Source organism: Felis catus, chromosome B2 (assembly GCF_018350175.1).
Source record: "Felis catus isolate Fca126 chromosome B2, F.catus_Fca126_mat1.0, whole genome shotgun sequence".
Classification (NCBI taxonomy): Eukaryota; Metazoa; Chordata; class Mammalia; order Carnivora; family Felidae; genus Felis; species Felis catus.
Window position 1 is genome coordinate 13,781,032 of NC_058372.1, and position 16,713 is coordinate 13,797,744.

The following is a 16,713-nucleotide window of genomic DNA, read 5'->3' on the forward strand; positions in this document are numbered from 1 at the left end:
CCCCGAGATGGAGAGTCCCATGCTCTACCTACACAGGCTGCCACGTGCCACTGCCCTGTTTTCTTCCCAAATGTTCTCTGCGAAACTCCATCGTAGCTTCTGCTCCCCAGAGAACCCGAGTGATACGCGAAATGGCGTCCCACCCCTAGGGCTGTATGCGTGGGGCACACAGATGCCAGAAAGGGGGACAGATGACATACGCCACGGGAAGCTCTCGGAAGGGAAGAAACGTCTGAGCGCCGGCCACGTGCTGGGCACTGACCCGGCCCTTGTGGACGTGATTCAGTTTAGTCTCCGTAATGAAACTGCGAAGTGGGTTTCATTACTTCCGTTACTGGTGGAGACTCTGAGGCCCTGGGAGGTTAGGAACCGAGCCTGAGGTAAGCAGGTGCCGAAGGGGCAGGGCCACAACTTGCACCCTGGGTGCGGATCTTTCTGCTGCCGTGCCCAGCACAGGGTCGGGCATGGCAGGGGCCCTGATCCCTTCCCAGAGCCCCATCAGCCAGTGGGGTCTTCTCCAAGGCTCCGCGATTCTCCTCGAGCCGTGAGAGCGGGGGTCGGGGGGGTGGGGGTGGGGGTGGGAATCATTCAGTGTGGTGCGCAGGACAGAGAAATTGGAGTCTTTTCACTCCACGAACTCCTTCCGAATCGCCCGCCCCGATCAAGCCCTTTCCCCACATCCAGTTTCAGACAAAGAACCAAGCCTAAGAGAGGCGGAACTCGTAATTGTTGTTACAAAGCGATAATGCCGCGAAGTTAGCTTGCCCTTAACACGAGAGCTCTCGTGACCCATCCCTTGTCATTCACACGCATCCACACATTTTCTTGCTTCATATTTGTTCTCCCATCTGCCTTGCAAAGATCTGTCTCCCCTTGTGAATCTTCTGGTGGGTCTGTCCTCCTGCTGACCCTGAATTTCAAGGAGGAGGCAGATGCTCAGCGGCTGCTCAGCCCTCTGGCTATACTTTGAGCCTCAGAGAGACAAGCGGGTACCTGATTTTCTGCTGCCTTACAAATAGGGAAACACGAAGGAGTAACCTGGATCGTGTGGATTATGCGGTGTGGCTGCACGCAGCCTGGTGGTCTTCCCGTGCTGTGCCTCAGTGGAAATTATCAACGTTATTAAGCATTTGTTATCTGCTCTGTCTCTTGGGAACTTCATCTGGACCCTTGATCTAGAGACGCTGTATCTGCGTCCGCCAGGAGAATGTTACTATCGCTGCCTGATGGTTTACTTATGTGCCAGGCACCCTGACAGGCACTTTACATTCATCCACGTCACAGCTTCCAAGGTGGCCGCGACTGTCCCATTTTACTTACGGAGCAAACAGATTCAGAGAGGTTAAGCGACTGGCTTGAGATCCCACAGCGAGGCAGAATTAGGGGTCAAATCGAACCCCTTCTGACTCCAAGCCTGGCCTGTGCATCATGCTATGTGCCATAACGGGTTTGGGAAGAAATGCACTTCTGAAGCTTAAGGTTTCAAGATAGACATTAAAGCTATCTAATCTATGTTGTAGCCTCAAAACAATTTAGTGAGATGACAGTAAGTCAGGAAAATGACAGTATTTTCCATCCTATGCTATCTTCTTCTTCTTTTTTTTTTTTTTTTTTTGGTGAGAGAGACACAGAGCACAAACAGGGGTGGGGCAGAGAGAGAGGGAGACACAGAATCCGAAGCAGGCTCTGGGCTCTGAGCTGTCAGTGCAGAGCCCGACGCGGGTCTCGAACCCACAAAACCATGAGATCATGGCCCAAGTCGAAGTCGGACGCTCAACCGACTGAGCGTATTTGAGCTCCGACAGTATTTTCCATCCTTCCCTTTTTCCTCCTTTTTCTCCTCCCCCAATTACCCCTTTCAAGGTCAAACTTCTAAAAGCCCTTACCTCACATCCCGTCCTCTCCTTAGCATACTTCCCCTGGACTTCCATGCCCATCTGGTCACAGAACCTGCTCTTGCCATTGTCCCCAGTGACCTCCATGTCACCAGATCCACTGGACCTGCCCCTCTACCTCAGCTTTGTCAGGCTTTTCAGGAATATTTGACCCAGTCGATCTCTCCCTCCTTCTCGAAAGACTCTCTTCCTTTGGCTGTTGGGACACCACACCCTCTCCTTGTTTCCCTTCTTCATCCTTTGTCACCCTTGATCTACTTCGAGGGTCCTTCTTATCTGCTGGTGGCACATACTACCAGCTGCTGATGTGACAGCCATTCCTTTCTTCTTCCTTACAAATAAACCCCCCAGTGTCAGTCAGGGCAGCCAAGTCCCCGGCTAAAAATACTTCCTCTTCTGGACTCACTTGGTGTTACAGGTGGATGTGTGTTATAGTTCTGGCCAGCAAAGAAGTCAGCTGAGTAAAGGCTTCTGGGACAGCCTTTATTCCTGGAGAAAAAGGAGCTAATTTGCCCCCTGTCACTCCTCCTTTCTACCTGAATTGTGGTTGTATGTCTAAAGGTGCAATTACTGTCTTGTGACCCTGAGGCCAAGCTCGAGGATAGAGACCTACACGCAAAGATGGCAGACGGGGAAGACAGAAGAACTTGGGTCCCCACAAGGATAACTGCTCAGCTGCACCATCGCTGGGTGGCTCAGCTCCAGACTTCATGTTCCGTGAGAACACACCCCTGTCTGTTTCAGACACCCTACCAGTATTTTCTGTTGTTTACCATTAAATACATTCTGACTTGACACACTACCTGGCCTCTGAATATTAGGAACACCCCGGATTTAGTTGGTGGACCCTTTTCTTTTATCTTTCTAATGATACACAGACACTGGGAGAATGAAGCTCCTCAGTAGGCAACTTCATGCATTCCATTAGCTTTAAATAATAATTGTGTCCTAATGGTATCCAAATTTATGCCTCTAGCCCAAACTTGTCTTAGTGAGATTTCTAGGTGTTGTTGATTCTTCTGTGTGTCTCACACATCTGGTACAACAGGAAGCCCTGTTTTTCCTGCCTCTGAAATATGTTCAGAATCCATTCACTTCTCTCTATCCTCAGGGCTACCTCTTTGGAACAAGGCACCGAGAAGGAAAAACATTTACCCTCACTCAGAAATGTCCTAAGGACCTGACTCCCAGAGATGTCCACATGAATGTGACTTTACTCTTTCAAAAGACACTCGCCCAAGCAAATAGCTTGATTGTTCCTTACAGGAACTTCTAGAAAGATCCATTCAATTTGCAATATAAAGTATCAACAGACATTTTATGCCTCAACATTCTTTGAACCCCTTGCCTTAAAATTCTCCCCTTGTGGGGCTGACTTAATCAGTAAAACATGCAACTCTTGATCTCAGGGTTGTAAGTTCAAGCCCCATGTTGGGTGTAGAGACTACATAAAAGTAAAATCTTTTTTTTTTTTTTTAAGTTTATTTATTTATTTTGAGAGAGAGAACCAGCAGGGGAGGGACATAGAGAGAGGGGGCCGGAAGTTCTGTGCTGACAGCAGAGAGCCCAATGCAGGGCTTGAACTCACGAACTATGAGATTGTGACCAGAGCTTAACTGTCTAAGCCACCCAGGTGCCCCCAAAATAAGATCTTTAAAAACAAAACTCTTCTCTTGCTAGTTTCAACAATCCTAAGTTGTGATATCATGATTTTTCCCTGATTCTAATCGAGACTCCATACCTAAAAAACCGGCCCTAAACCAAACTTCAAATTCTCAACAATTCTACCTTGCGTTTCTCCTTCTAAGACACTGCCAGCGTTTTGTTCTACTTTACCGGAGAAAGCTTGTCAACAGGCTGTGTTGGGAAGTCAGCTTTTAAGGATATCCTCACTTCTCACCGGGACCACCCCAAGACCTTCTCGGGCTGGTCTCCATTTCCACCCTTGTTGTCCTCAAGGCTAGTCTCCAAGCCGCAGCCAGAATGATCTTATTAGAAACAACTGGGCGCCCTCGTTCCTCTGCCCAAGACTCTCTGTAGGAGATACATCCTCATCTCTAGACTCTTGGGAGTTCAGCTGGGGCTGGCTGGGGTGGCCAGCCCCAGGTGGGCTTCCAGTGGATTCATCACACAGTGGCCACCCGCTGGGCACACCTGTCCTGGAGGGCTCCCTGCTTCCTGCCTGGGGAGTCCTCCGCCTTGGCCTTTGCCGATACTACAAAGCCTGAGGCAAAGGATTAAAGCGTCCCAGCTCTAGTTCATCAGGATGAGAATTCTCAGAGGCTTGCTTTGTGATTCTTAGGAAATGGAGGAAGAAGTTCTGCTTGCTTCTGTTGTAAGGGGAAACCTTCCGCCTGGCTTTTTCCTTCTCCCCTGTCTTGAGCTCTGGCTCTCTCCTCTTTCCTGGGTCACTCCAAATAAACTGCCTGCACATAGGTTTTTATTCCAGGCTCTGCTTTTTCAGGGAACCCAAGCTCAGGTACTGGCTCTCCCTCTCCCTGGGAATCATCCACACTCCGCCAGCCAATCACTGCCTAACTACTTTGCCCTCATCTCATCCCACTCCCCCACCCTGTGCACTGTAAGCCCCGGGGTCCACCCCCCCACCCCTCCGCTACTTTCTTGGATATACAAAAATGAAAATGCCAGTGAAAGGCAGCAGAATATGCCACCCCAGAATATGCTTCTTTGGCATAAGGATTATTTTGAGCTGATTAGTTTTGAGAAAAAGCAGACACAGGAGAAGCCCTAAAGTCGAATTTACCCTCTGGTAAGAGAAACTGACGTTTGTAAAGGAAATCTCCATTCGTAGGGTCTCCCTCTGTCTGGGCCAGGAAGAGAAGGATGGCAATAAATTACAAGAAACTCTCATCAGTGGAGAAGGGGCCACACTTACACCTGTAGAACAACCTTACTGTCCGCCTCCTGCTAACCTGTTGAAAAAGAAACAACAGACTCAAAATGGAGTCACTTGTGCTACACCTCACATCAGCAAACAAAGACTTGATACCTATCCTAACTGCAGTTTCAGCCTTTCCTGGGAATGTGCCCTTCAACCGGTCAATCTGGAATTACCAGGTCAGCACCAGAGAGGTAATCTGCCGGTTGGACTCCTTCCTTCCCCCAAAGGACGGTGACCTTGTTTGCAACAATCCGCTCTGCTGTAATAATGTCTTTGCCCTTCCTCCTTCTGCCTGTATAGATCTTCCTCGCCGGAGATGGGCTTACATCCAGATCAACCTATCATAAGTTGAAAAAAATCATAATTTAAAAAATGCATTTGCTACACCTAAACTAATAAACATCATGGTTCAGCCTAGGCTACCTTAAATATGCTCCAAACACTTACAGTAGCCTACGTTGGGCAAAATCATCTAACATAAGGCTTCCTTCATAATAAAATGTTGAATATGGAATGTAATTTATTTTCTTAAAAAATTTTTTTTCAATGTTTATTTATTTTTGAGAGAGAGGGAGACACAAAGCACGAGTGGGGGGTGGGCAGAGAGAGAGGGAGACACAGAATCCGAAGCAGGCTCCAGGCTCCAAGCTGCCAGCACAGAGCCCGACACGGGGCTCCAACTCACGAGCCGTGAGATCATGATCTGAACTGAAGTCCTATGCTTAACTGACTGAGGCACCCAGGTGTCCCTCTACTGTAACTTATGGGATGCTGTACTGAAAGTGGAAAACAGAATGCTTGCATGGGTGCAGGATGGCCTCCTCATGATTACGTGGCTGGTTGGGGGCTGAGGGTTGCTGGTACTGTTGCAAGTCACAGGAGAAGAGTATCCTTTCATATATCGCTAACCCGGGAAGAGATCCAAATTGAAAACTCAGAGTATGGTTCCTACAGAATGAGTATAGTTTTCATACCACTGTAAAGGAAAAAAACTCCCACGTCGAACCATCATAAGTCAGGGAAAGTCTCCCACTTTGTACAGCTTCTCAGAGCTCCTTTCTGCTAAGATGGGAAGTTGCCCAATTCGTGTCCAATTCATTAAATGAAAGCCAGTTAGATCTTTTACTCCGTTGGATTTTTGTTTTTTAGCAGATTTGGTGGCACTGGTGGGACTGAAGGAGGCTTTTGCCAGCTCAGGGGCAATGAGAAACGCAGGTGTGGTACCAGTGGGCCCTCTGAGCTCTGTCTTTTTCACCACTTCTGAAAGCCCTGGGTAAGTTCCTCTCAGTTCTGAGCTCCACTCTCTATGTGTCAAGCTCCCAGTCGAATTGGCTTTCCAGTCCAGGGCAGGTCAGCTGGAGCTAGCAGGTGGTCAGAGGGTTCCACGTGGAATGCGGACCCCTAGGCCTTGGCTCAGTCTACAGTTCCCCCATTTGAGCGAAAATCCCGACCCTTGGTTTTGTCTTCAGACTCCATGTTGGGAGTTGCTGGTGGGTTTAGGCTTCAATTCCCCATTTGTTTGGAATCTGTCTGCAGAGTCCCTATTCTTTGGAGTCTGCTGGTTCAATCTTTTCCCCTGTCTCAGGGTCCATGTTGACAATTGTCAGTGGTGTGCAGAAGGCCTTCTCTTGGCCAGGCCGTAGTAATATCTCTTAGCTACATCTGGTGAGTTAAGGTGCACATGCTTGTTTGTCTTGTTTTGTATAGATGAAGGCTATTGTGAATGGGAATTTTAGAAGTCAAAGAGTTGCAAAAATTGGTGGGCATGAGTGGAGCACTTAAATGGTATTAGAGCACTTGACACTCCTGTGTTAGGATAAGTTGGTCACAGAAGGGGTTAGATTGACACTAGGTCACCTTCTAACTGCAGGAAAATGTGCAAAGCAATGAGGTACACTGTAAAACACCACACAATCTCCAACCCGATGGCATATCCTCATTAGGTATTAGTTTGGCTCCAAGATACCCAAAGTCTTAGCTAAAATAAAATGGAACACATAAGCTCGAAAGAGTGAAGGGCACCACCTTCAGCACACCTGCCTATCTTATGTCCAAAGGCTATGGTCCTAGAAGCTATAAGTATCTGCAAAAATGGCAAAAGTTAAAAACACAAAAGTTAACTAGAATAAACACCCAGGCCTCCTCCATTGTATCCTCCTAGGGGTCCATCATCAAAACTCCAACCCTGGAATTGATGTCTCAATTTGTAGTCAGGTGGGACACTGGAAAAGAGATTGTTCTCTAGGACTCTATGCAAATTCTTCATCAATATTGAATGCCTTTTTATCTCCCCCAAGGAAGAGCTCCTGTGTAGGCCCCTGCTGGAGTTGAGACTCTGAGGGATTTTCTGGTAAACTGCTACACTGTTGCCTTAAACAGCCAAGGGAAACAAAAATTAAAATTAATGAATAATCTCAGCAAATTCTGGTAGATATCAGAGGCTATAGGGGGGATTCTGGTAACACTGGCAGAAACCAGTGAAGAATGAGAATTCTTACCAGCGTCAGCTTTCCCAGATCTCTGTCTATGGTGCCCATTTGAGAGAAGAAGTTAAAATTTCACATTCTTGGGGCGCCTGGGTGGCTCAGTTGGTTGGGTGTCCGACCGGCTCAGGTCATGATCTCGCAGTCCGTGAGTTCGAGCCCCGCATCGGGCTCTGTGCTCAGAGCCTGGAGCCTGTTTCAGATTCTGTGTCTCCCTCTCTCTCTGACCCTCCCCCGTTCATGCTCTGTCTCTCTCTGTCTCAAAAATAAATAAACGTAAAAAAAAAAAATTAAAAATAAATAAATAAATAAATAAATAAATAAATAAATAAATAAATAAAATTTCACATTCTTGGGGCACCTGGCTGGCGGTAGAGCATGTAACTCTTGATCTCAGGGTCACGAGTTCAAGCCCCACGTTGGGTGTGGAGCTTACTTAAAAAAAATTTTTTTTCACATTGTCCCTTCCTTTCCAAATCCAGACCCATGGATCCTTTCTCTGTCAGGTATAGTAATTGCCTTCCTCCTTTTCTCATTTTGGGTTCTAAGAACTTGTTTTGGGGGGGTGTCTGGGTAGCTCAGTTGGTTAAGCGTCTGACCCTTGATTTCAGCTCAGGTCATTATCTAGTGGTTTGTGAGTTTGAGCCTTGCATTGGGCTCTGCACTGACAGTGTGGAGCCTGCTTGGGATTCTCTCTCTCTCTCCCCCTCTCTCTCTGTTCCTCCCCCACTTGTTCTCTCTCTCTCAAAATCAATAAATAAAACTTAAAAAAGACCTCGTTTTGGCTTTCTGCCTGCCGGGGACAGAGATTGTCGTCTAGCTTGTCAGTTCTTTCTTATGACTATTTTTGGGAGTAACTCTGGATTGTGGGAAGGTAGTATCCTTTACACTCTCTTTGGAGACCCAGCCCTCTTACATCCGAGAGGATTGTTCAGTACTGCCTGAAAACTGACAAGCTTTGTGTTCTCCCCTACGCTAAAACAAAACTATGTACCCAGAGGGAAAGACAGGCCCTCTAAAGCTTTTGTGGAAGGATTCCACATTTCAGAGACATTCTAAACATAAGACATACAAAAACATTCCAAAGACAAAGCAGCTCTAAATCCAGAACACAGAAATCTTTTGATTCCCATCTTCGCTGAAAATCTCCCTGATATACAAAGCAAACTGAAGGTAAGAAGATTGGATGGGTAGATCAACCTATGATGTTATTTTAAGTTGCAACCCAATGCTTGAAGGAATTAGAAGCACCTATCTTGATCGTACAAGTATTTGCAAGACCAGAAATGCAGCTCTGGAAACAATTCAAAGCCCACCTATCCTTTTTTAACAATTAACCTCCTCTATTCATGTCCAAAGGCTTGTAGGTATGATAGAAATTCTGGCCTTAGGAAATAAACATCCTTCTTGAAGGATCAGTGCATTCTTTCCCCATGGCTTTGAGATGTAAATGTTCTACCTGGTCTTCTCCAGCAATCCTCTCTTCCCATCTGGGCTATCTCCTTGAAGTGCAAACTTCAGAGAGGTTAATTCTTATCAGGAGAAAAACAAAAGGGGAAAAAGTGATTTGAAGCTTAGGAGAATGGAAAATCCTTAAGTGTGTTCCCCACAAATATTGGTAAAAAACTTTGGCCATCCAATCATGTAGCCTTAACTTATTACATCTGCCAGAAATACAGGTTGGATCCAACTTTCATTTTATAACTAGTGAGTTTTGTCTTTAATGTACCTGATTCATGGCTTAGATTTTGAAATAGAAGGCATACGGCCTCTGTGTCTGCATGTATGTTCGTGTGTGTCTATGTACGTATGTTGTAGATGTAGGATAATTTTCTGCCTATGGATGGTATTATTTAAATGAATTTGTAAACAGCACTATTTAAGTGGCCTTTGGAAAGCTAAATTCTTTTTTTTTTTTTTTTTTTTTTTTTTTTTTTTTAAATTTTTTTTTTTTTTCAACGTTTATTTATTTTTGGGACAGAGAGAGACAGAGCATGAACGGGGGAGGGGCAGAGAGAGAGGGAGACACAGAATCGGAAACAGGCTCCAGGCTCTGAGCCATCAGCCCAGAGCCCGACGCGGGGCTCGAACTCACGGACCGTGAGATCGTGACCTGGCTGAAGTCGGACGCTTAACCGACTGCGCCACCCAGGTGCCCCTGGAAAGCTAAATTCTTATATGAATTAAATATTCCTAAAATACTCAGAAATATAAGAGAAACTAACCCAGATATTTTTCAAGCTCATGTGATCTGACATAATCTTTGTTAAATAAAAGCCAGTTTAAATTTGGATTAATTAAATTGGCTAAGTCTTCAGAATTGTTAGTGTTAAAAGTGATGCAGATGTACAGTGTTTATTCTCCCTTGCTTTACTAGTCAAATAATTGCATGTTGTCCCTGTTTCAAAATTTGTCAGCCAAGAAAGTTTGGTATGATGAAATTTTCATAAATAATCTAAGCATAATTGTTGAGAACAAGTGAATGAAATAAATTTAAGTGGGATAAAAATGTTTAGGTAAACTTTTTAGTTTTCCCATCATTTTAGTGACCTGAAATCTTAAGGTTTTGCTATGTTAAGTTAAATGATGGATAGTTATTTAATATCTAGGTATTTCTCAAGTAAGACAAAATATTGAAACATTAGTGACAATAGGTTTATTTATTTTTGGCTTCCTTTACAGAGGAACTAAAGTTATTTGTGTCTATTGTTAAACATGTTTTGTGCCACAGTGGAAAATTTACTATGAGAAAAATATACTTTCAGGAATTGTGAAACATACTCATTAATTTGTCAGTAACAGCTCATTCACAGTTGTTTAAGGCTACTAGAAATAATAAGGGAAACAACTCTGTACGCAAAGAATGTAGGATGTGTGTTTTTGGTAAAAGAAAGTCATGAGGAATGGAGGTGCATTTTGTTGAGGGAGAAGAAAGCAATTTTGTCCTAAAACAAGAATGGGAAAGAGGAAAAACATAGGACCAAATCTGACGTGTAAGGAAAAAAAAAAAAAAAAAAAGCTGTACAGTTTGTGAAAGAGGAATCTCCTGAGAAAGGAATTTTATGTGTAGTCAGGATGGCTGAGATTAAAATGAATTTATCTGAATAAAAAATGGTATTGATATAAAAAGTAAACTGATTCAAAATTAGATTTTGTTTTTCTGTTAGGACAAGGTGTCTTGGACTATTGATCTGCTCTTGATAAAATATTACGAAAGGCTTTTCTTTACCTTTAAGGCAATCTGTCTAGAGGACAAAGATCTTATGTTTTATTGAAATATTTCCTGAGCTTTTTGTTATTTTTATCATCAGGTCTTTGATTACTTAAGAGAACTGAGTCTTCTCAATATTAGCAGCTAAGTTGTGTCCACAACTATGTAACCTTCCATAATTGCCTTTGAAATATTTTATTGCCATTTTGGTCAAATAAATAATTAGGTATTGTTTTATAATAATCTGTGGCCCTATTAATCAAGTGTTTAAGTCTTCTGATATTCTTGAAAAACTTCCCCAAATCAAATTTTTAAGGTTTTTTTTTTAGTGTTTTAAATTTTTTTTTTTTTTTTTTTTAGTAATCTCTACACCCAGTGTGGGGCTTGGACCCACAACCCCAAGATCAAGAGTCATATACTTTTCCAAATGAGCCAGCCAGGTGCCCCCCAAAATCAAATTCTAAATGAAGTCTTTTTGACCTTGAACTACCATTGGGATTTTCCAAAGGGTCCCTGGAAGATCTGAGAAGATTTGTTCTCCTTTATAAAAAGAGAAGATACTAACTTCAGGCTTATTTGGGGGACTTGGGTGGCTCAGTCGATTGAGCCTCTGGCTTTGGCTCAGGTCGTGATTTTACAGTTTGTGAGTTCTAGCCCTGCATCGGGATCTGTGCTGACATCTCAGAGCCTGGAGCCTGCTTCAGATTCTGTGTCTCCCTCTCTCTCTGCCCCTCCCCCACTTGTGCTCTATCTCTCTCTCTCAAAAATAAATAAACATTAAACAAATTTTTTAATAAATAAATAAAATAATTTCAGGCTTATTTGATATGTTAAATTAGATGGGAAGCATTGCCAAGTAAGAATACTAAGTCGTCTTTTTGTTGAATTTGTATAGGAATGTAAGTGTTCTGCTGTTTTATAGTGAACTCTCTCAGATCTTTAACCATGGACAATTCCAAGGTTTTTTTTGTTTTGGGTTTGTGTATGTGTGTGTGTGTGTCTGTGTGTGTGTGTGTGTGTGTGTGTGTGTGTGTGTGTGTGTGTTTATTTGGGGACATCATTTACAGTTATTATTTTACTGAGATGCTTTTTGCAAAAGTGTTCCTGCAAAAGTGCTTCATCTTTAGGGGATTCATGGAAACAACTTTGGCAAGTACAGGCTTCTGATAACTCTCAGATCATAACTCTTAACTAGGTAAAAATTTCCAGAACTAATGGCAAGAAATGGATTCAAGCAGAGCAAGTATTAATTACATGGGTCTGAATGAACTGAGGAGGCTGATTGTAATGTTTATGACCTGTTTCCTCAATGTTTTATTTTCCCAGGTTTAAGGACATCTTTTCTCTTAAGCTATGTATGACTTACAGAAATTTGGTAAAGTATATCTTTGTAAACAAAGATGAATATTTACTTTTTCTCCCTACCTGCTTCCTCCAGAATTCAGAAACTCTTTTTTTTTAATTAAAAAAATTTTTTTGAAATGCTTATTTATTTTTGACAGGCAGAGACAAAGCATGAGCAGGGGAGGGGAGGGAGAGGGAGACACAGAATCCAAAGCAGGCTCCAGGCTCTGAGCTGTCAGCACAGCCAACGTGGGGCTTGAACTCATGCACTGCAAGATCATGACCTGAGCCAAAGTCAGATGCTTAGCTGATAGAGCCACCCAGGCACTCCCAGAATTCAGAATCTCTGCAGTATTCTTTTTATGACACTATGGTTAGTTATTTGCACAAGTTCAATAAGAGGTTGTTCTGTCACAGGACACAATTGGAAACACTGGCTATCTCACCAAGACTTGGACTAGAATGTCATATTTGAGAGAGATATCCTGACACTAAGATATGACCAGACAGTTTTAAAGAACTGCTTGGATTCCTCATGAAAATTTCCAGCAAAGTCATCTTAAAAAGATGGGGCGCCTGGGTGGCGCAGTCGGTTAAGCGTCCGACTTCAGCCAGGTCACGATCTCGCGGTCCGGGAGTTCGAGCCCCGCGTCGGGCTCTGGCCTGATGGCTCAGAGCCTGGAGCCTGTTTCCGATTCTGTGTCTCCCTCTCTCTCTGCCCCTCCCCCGTTCATGCTCTGTCTCTCTCTGTCCCAAAAATAAAATAAAAAATGTTGAAAAAAAAATTAAAAAAAAAAAAAAAAAAAAAAAGAGCTTACATGGTCAATCACTATTCATGATATACTAATGTAAACAATCAGGTCATGTTTAATGCAAACAAATGAGTGTTACTGTGATTATCTTTGGAAAGAATAATGGAGGCAATTGTTAGTACCTTTATAGATAGTACATTCTAATCCTGTTGACTTTGAGGGTTTTTTATATACCTGTAAACTGGAGTAGATCTGAAATTCTAGTTTCCTCAAATATCTGGTTTTGACTCTCCAAACTAATATTTGCAATTTTCTCCAGTCTTCTGATTTTCTTGCTTTCTGTCCCCCCCCCCCCCCCCCACTAAGAACAAAGATTATCCTTGAATCTCTTTGGAGGGGACTCTACCAAGTCCTGCTCACTACCCAGATTGCGGCTAAACTGCACGGACTTGAACCTTGGGTACACACCTCACAGCTGAAGAAGTGTCCGCCTGACATCTGGTCCCACGCAGGCGCTGGAGACCTCTGAACCGAACTGATAAGGAAGAGGAGTAGTTGACGTTGACGTAGACCACTTCCACCCAAGACACTGAGTTGAGAGTTCCTACCTTAAACATGAAACCTGTTCTTTTTTTCTTTGTTCTTTAATCTGCCACTGGCCTGGAAAGATAACACCATCCTCTTCATCATCCAGGCAACTGCTAAGGGGCCTTTCAGACTTCTGGATTTGTCATCAAAAACTCCCATCTGTCCATTAACTGTGCCACCTCAGCAGAAGTGGTCTGTGTCCAGAGAGAATTTATTTTTGTCTATGGTGGTTGGTTAGCATCCTCCTTGGACCTATGATTCCTAGACGCCTGGTGCATAACTAAAGATGCCTCTTAGGTTATCCAACTGTGGCCTTAACTGTGACACCTTGTTGGCTGACTCTCCTGAGTTTATATTGTGAGGTTACAAAGAAACTACCAGGAGGCTTTTGTGATTCAGAATTCACTTCCTTTGGCAGGGCCCTACTTTCCTGGTTAGGAGTAAATGTAAATGAGTCTATAATTAGAGATCTCTCCTTAACTATTGAAAGTATCACTTTCAATAGTTTTAGAGTTTGCTGCTAAAGCAATAGCTGCCTAGCAAAGTTTTTAGATTCTCAGGCATAACCCTTATTATTATTTTTAATCTTTATGTACTTTTGAGAGAGACAGAGAGAGAGAGAGACAGAGAGAGAGAGCACCAGTGGAGGGGCAGAGACAGGGCAGGGGTGGGGTGTGTGGGGGGAGAGGATCCAAAGTGGGCTCCATGCTGACAGCAGCAAGCCTGATGCGGGGCTCAAACTCGTGAATCGCAAGATCACGACCTGAGCTGAAGCTGCATGCTCAACCGACCGAGCCACCAGGCGCCCCATTTTTTTAAGGTGTTATTTTTAAGTATCTCTACGCCCAACATAGTAAGGCTTGAACTCAACCCTAAGATCAAGAGTCTCACCTCCACCAACTGAGCCAACCAGGTGCCCCGCCCTCGATTACCTTTTAGCTAAGCAAGGGAGTGTCTGTGCTGTGGCCAAGACCACTTGCTGAGCCTGGATTAGCACTCTGGGGAAGCTGAATCTCAGTTACTGAAGATCACTGAACCAGCCACTTGGCTTAAAAAGGTGACCCCTTCAACAGAGTCTTTCTTTGACTTAATCGATTTTGACTGGTTTCAGTGTTGGGGGCCATGAAGTGCACTCCAAACATTGGGAATTATCCTGCTAATAATAATCACAGTAGTCCCCTGTTGCACTGTACTCTCTCAAAAGCTTTATAATTTTTTTTATGTTTATTTGTTTTTGAGAAAGAGAGAGAGACAGAATGTGAGTAGGGGACGGGCAGGGAGATGAGGGAGAGACAGAACACGAAGCAGGCCCCAGGCTCCAAGCTGTCAGCACAGAGCCTGCCGTGGGGCTTGAACCCACAAACCGCAGGATCATGACCTGAGCTGAAGTCGGACGCTCAACTGACCGAGCCACCCAGGTGTCCCTCCAAAGCTTTAAATGTATGTTTGCAGCAACCAACCACCAAGCAAATGATGCCGCTAAAACTGGAATATCAAAAAGGGAATGGAGAGAATAACTGACTTAAAAACTGTGAGCCCAAAGTTGCAACTTGTGAATACTACGCAGATTCCACAAAAAATGTCATGACCTGTGAATATCACACAGAAGATCGGCACACACACACATACACACACACACACACAAAATCAGCAAGTGAGACTTCAGAGCAGTATCTGGAACTGGCGCTAATGTCTTAAATTTTGATCACATCTCTCAGTTAAGAGACACTGATCGAAGTGGGAGAATTGTTTAAAAAGAGAAACAACAGGTCCAAAATGGAGTCCCTTGTGCTAAACCCCATATCAGGAAACCAAGACTTAATACCTAACCTACTTGCATGGGGTGTCTGGTTGGCTCAGTTGGTTAAGCGTCCCACTCTTGATTTTGGCTCAGGTCATGATCTCATGGTTCATGAGTTTGAGCCCCACGTCTAGCTGTGTGCTGACAGCCGGAGGCTGCTTGGGATTCTGTCTCTTCCTCTCTCTCTCTCTCTCTCTGCCTCTCCCCTGCTAGTGGGTGTGCTCCCTCTCTCTCTCAAAATAAATAAGCTTAAAAAAAAAAAACCACAAAAAACAAAAACCCAACCTACTTACAGTTTCAGCCTCTCCCAAGAATGTGGCCTTTACCAGTCAATCTAGAATTACCTGGTCAGCACTAGGGAGGTAATCTGCCTGATAGACACCCCTGTCTTCCCCCAAAGGATGGTGACTTCGATTGAAACAATCCACTCTTTGCTAGAATAACTTCCTTGCCCTGCCTCCTCCTGCCTATAGAAGTTTTCTCGTTTGTACCGCTCCTTTGGTGCAACCTTCTATCTGCTGAGACGGAATTCTGCCTGATTCATGAATCTTGAAGAAAGCCAATTACATCTTCAAATGGATTCAGTTGAATTTTGTTTTTTAACATCTCCATAGCCAATCTCCGTTCCTAAATATCTTTCTTTTTTCTTTAACTGAAGATGATATTTAAGGTGGTGGCTTTGGCCATGTTGGGGAGTTTTACTTAGTTTTCCTGGGTATGTCCCATGGATATGTGAGGTTTATATGGTATTCAATTTCTTTTTCTCTTGTTAATCTGTTTCTTACTGTGGTGGGGGTAGGGAGTTCTCAGTCACAGAACCTAGAAGGGTAGGGGAGAAATGATTTTCCCTTCCTTATCCTAGTTTGTGGATTTCAGCTGGAATTTATCCTGGCCAGAGAACAATGTTATCCATCTCTAGAATAAACAGGTGCCTCTTGGCTCAGTTCTGGAGAGCAAGGAATGAGAGCAAAGGGGAGAAGAGCAAGCAGACCCCTTAGAGGTGGTATCACCCACCCCCTTCTACTCTCTTTCTTGATAGATCCAGTAACATCCAACCCATTGGAATTGGGACTCTCCCTTAAGCATCAGGCTACCTCGATCAACAAAGGTGTTACTAGCATTCCTTTCTGTGGGAGCTGGGCAAAACCCCTTGCCCTTTCTACCACGGGGTTCTCACTCTCCCCATTTCCATCCAATCACAACTTTGTCTCAGATATATTACAATTAATCACATCTTAACTTGGAAGTGGCCCGGATATTCTCATACATTTCAGGTAGATGGAGACACATCCTAGGCTCCCTGGTGAGGACTTCGTAGGTTGCCCAGTTTTATCAGCAACAAATTTTCTTTTTCTGAGTAGTTTTTGTCATTGTAACCCCTCACTGCCAAATTAGTAAATCCTTTTGTGCAATATTTAGAAAATCCAGAAAGGTGTAAAGAAGCAAAACAAACCTCCCATAATTCCACTAGAAATAAAAGGTTGGCATACGTGCATAGGTTTTTTTCTACGCATGATTTTCCCATACATAAAACCACCAACCAACGCGATTTAAAACTCTCCTGGAGTGCGGGTCACTCGCACAGATCACTGCTGTCATCCCGTCCTCCAGCAAACACTCAGGCCGGCCCTCACTCTGGCAGTGGACGCAGGCACATGACTCAAACAGGTCCGATTGGCGTTCTCCCCTGGGAATGATACGTGGACTCTGGGAGAAGGGGCTTTCTTTTTCTCCTAG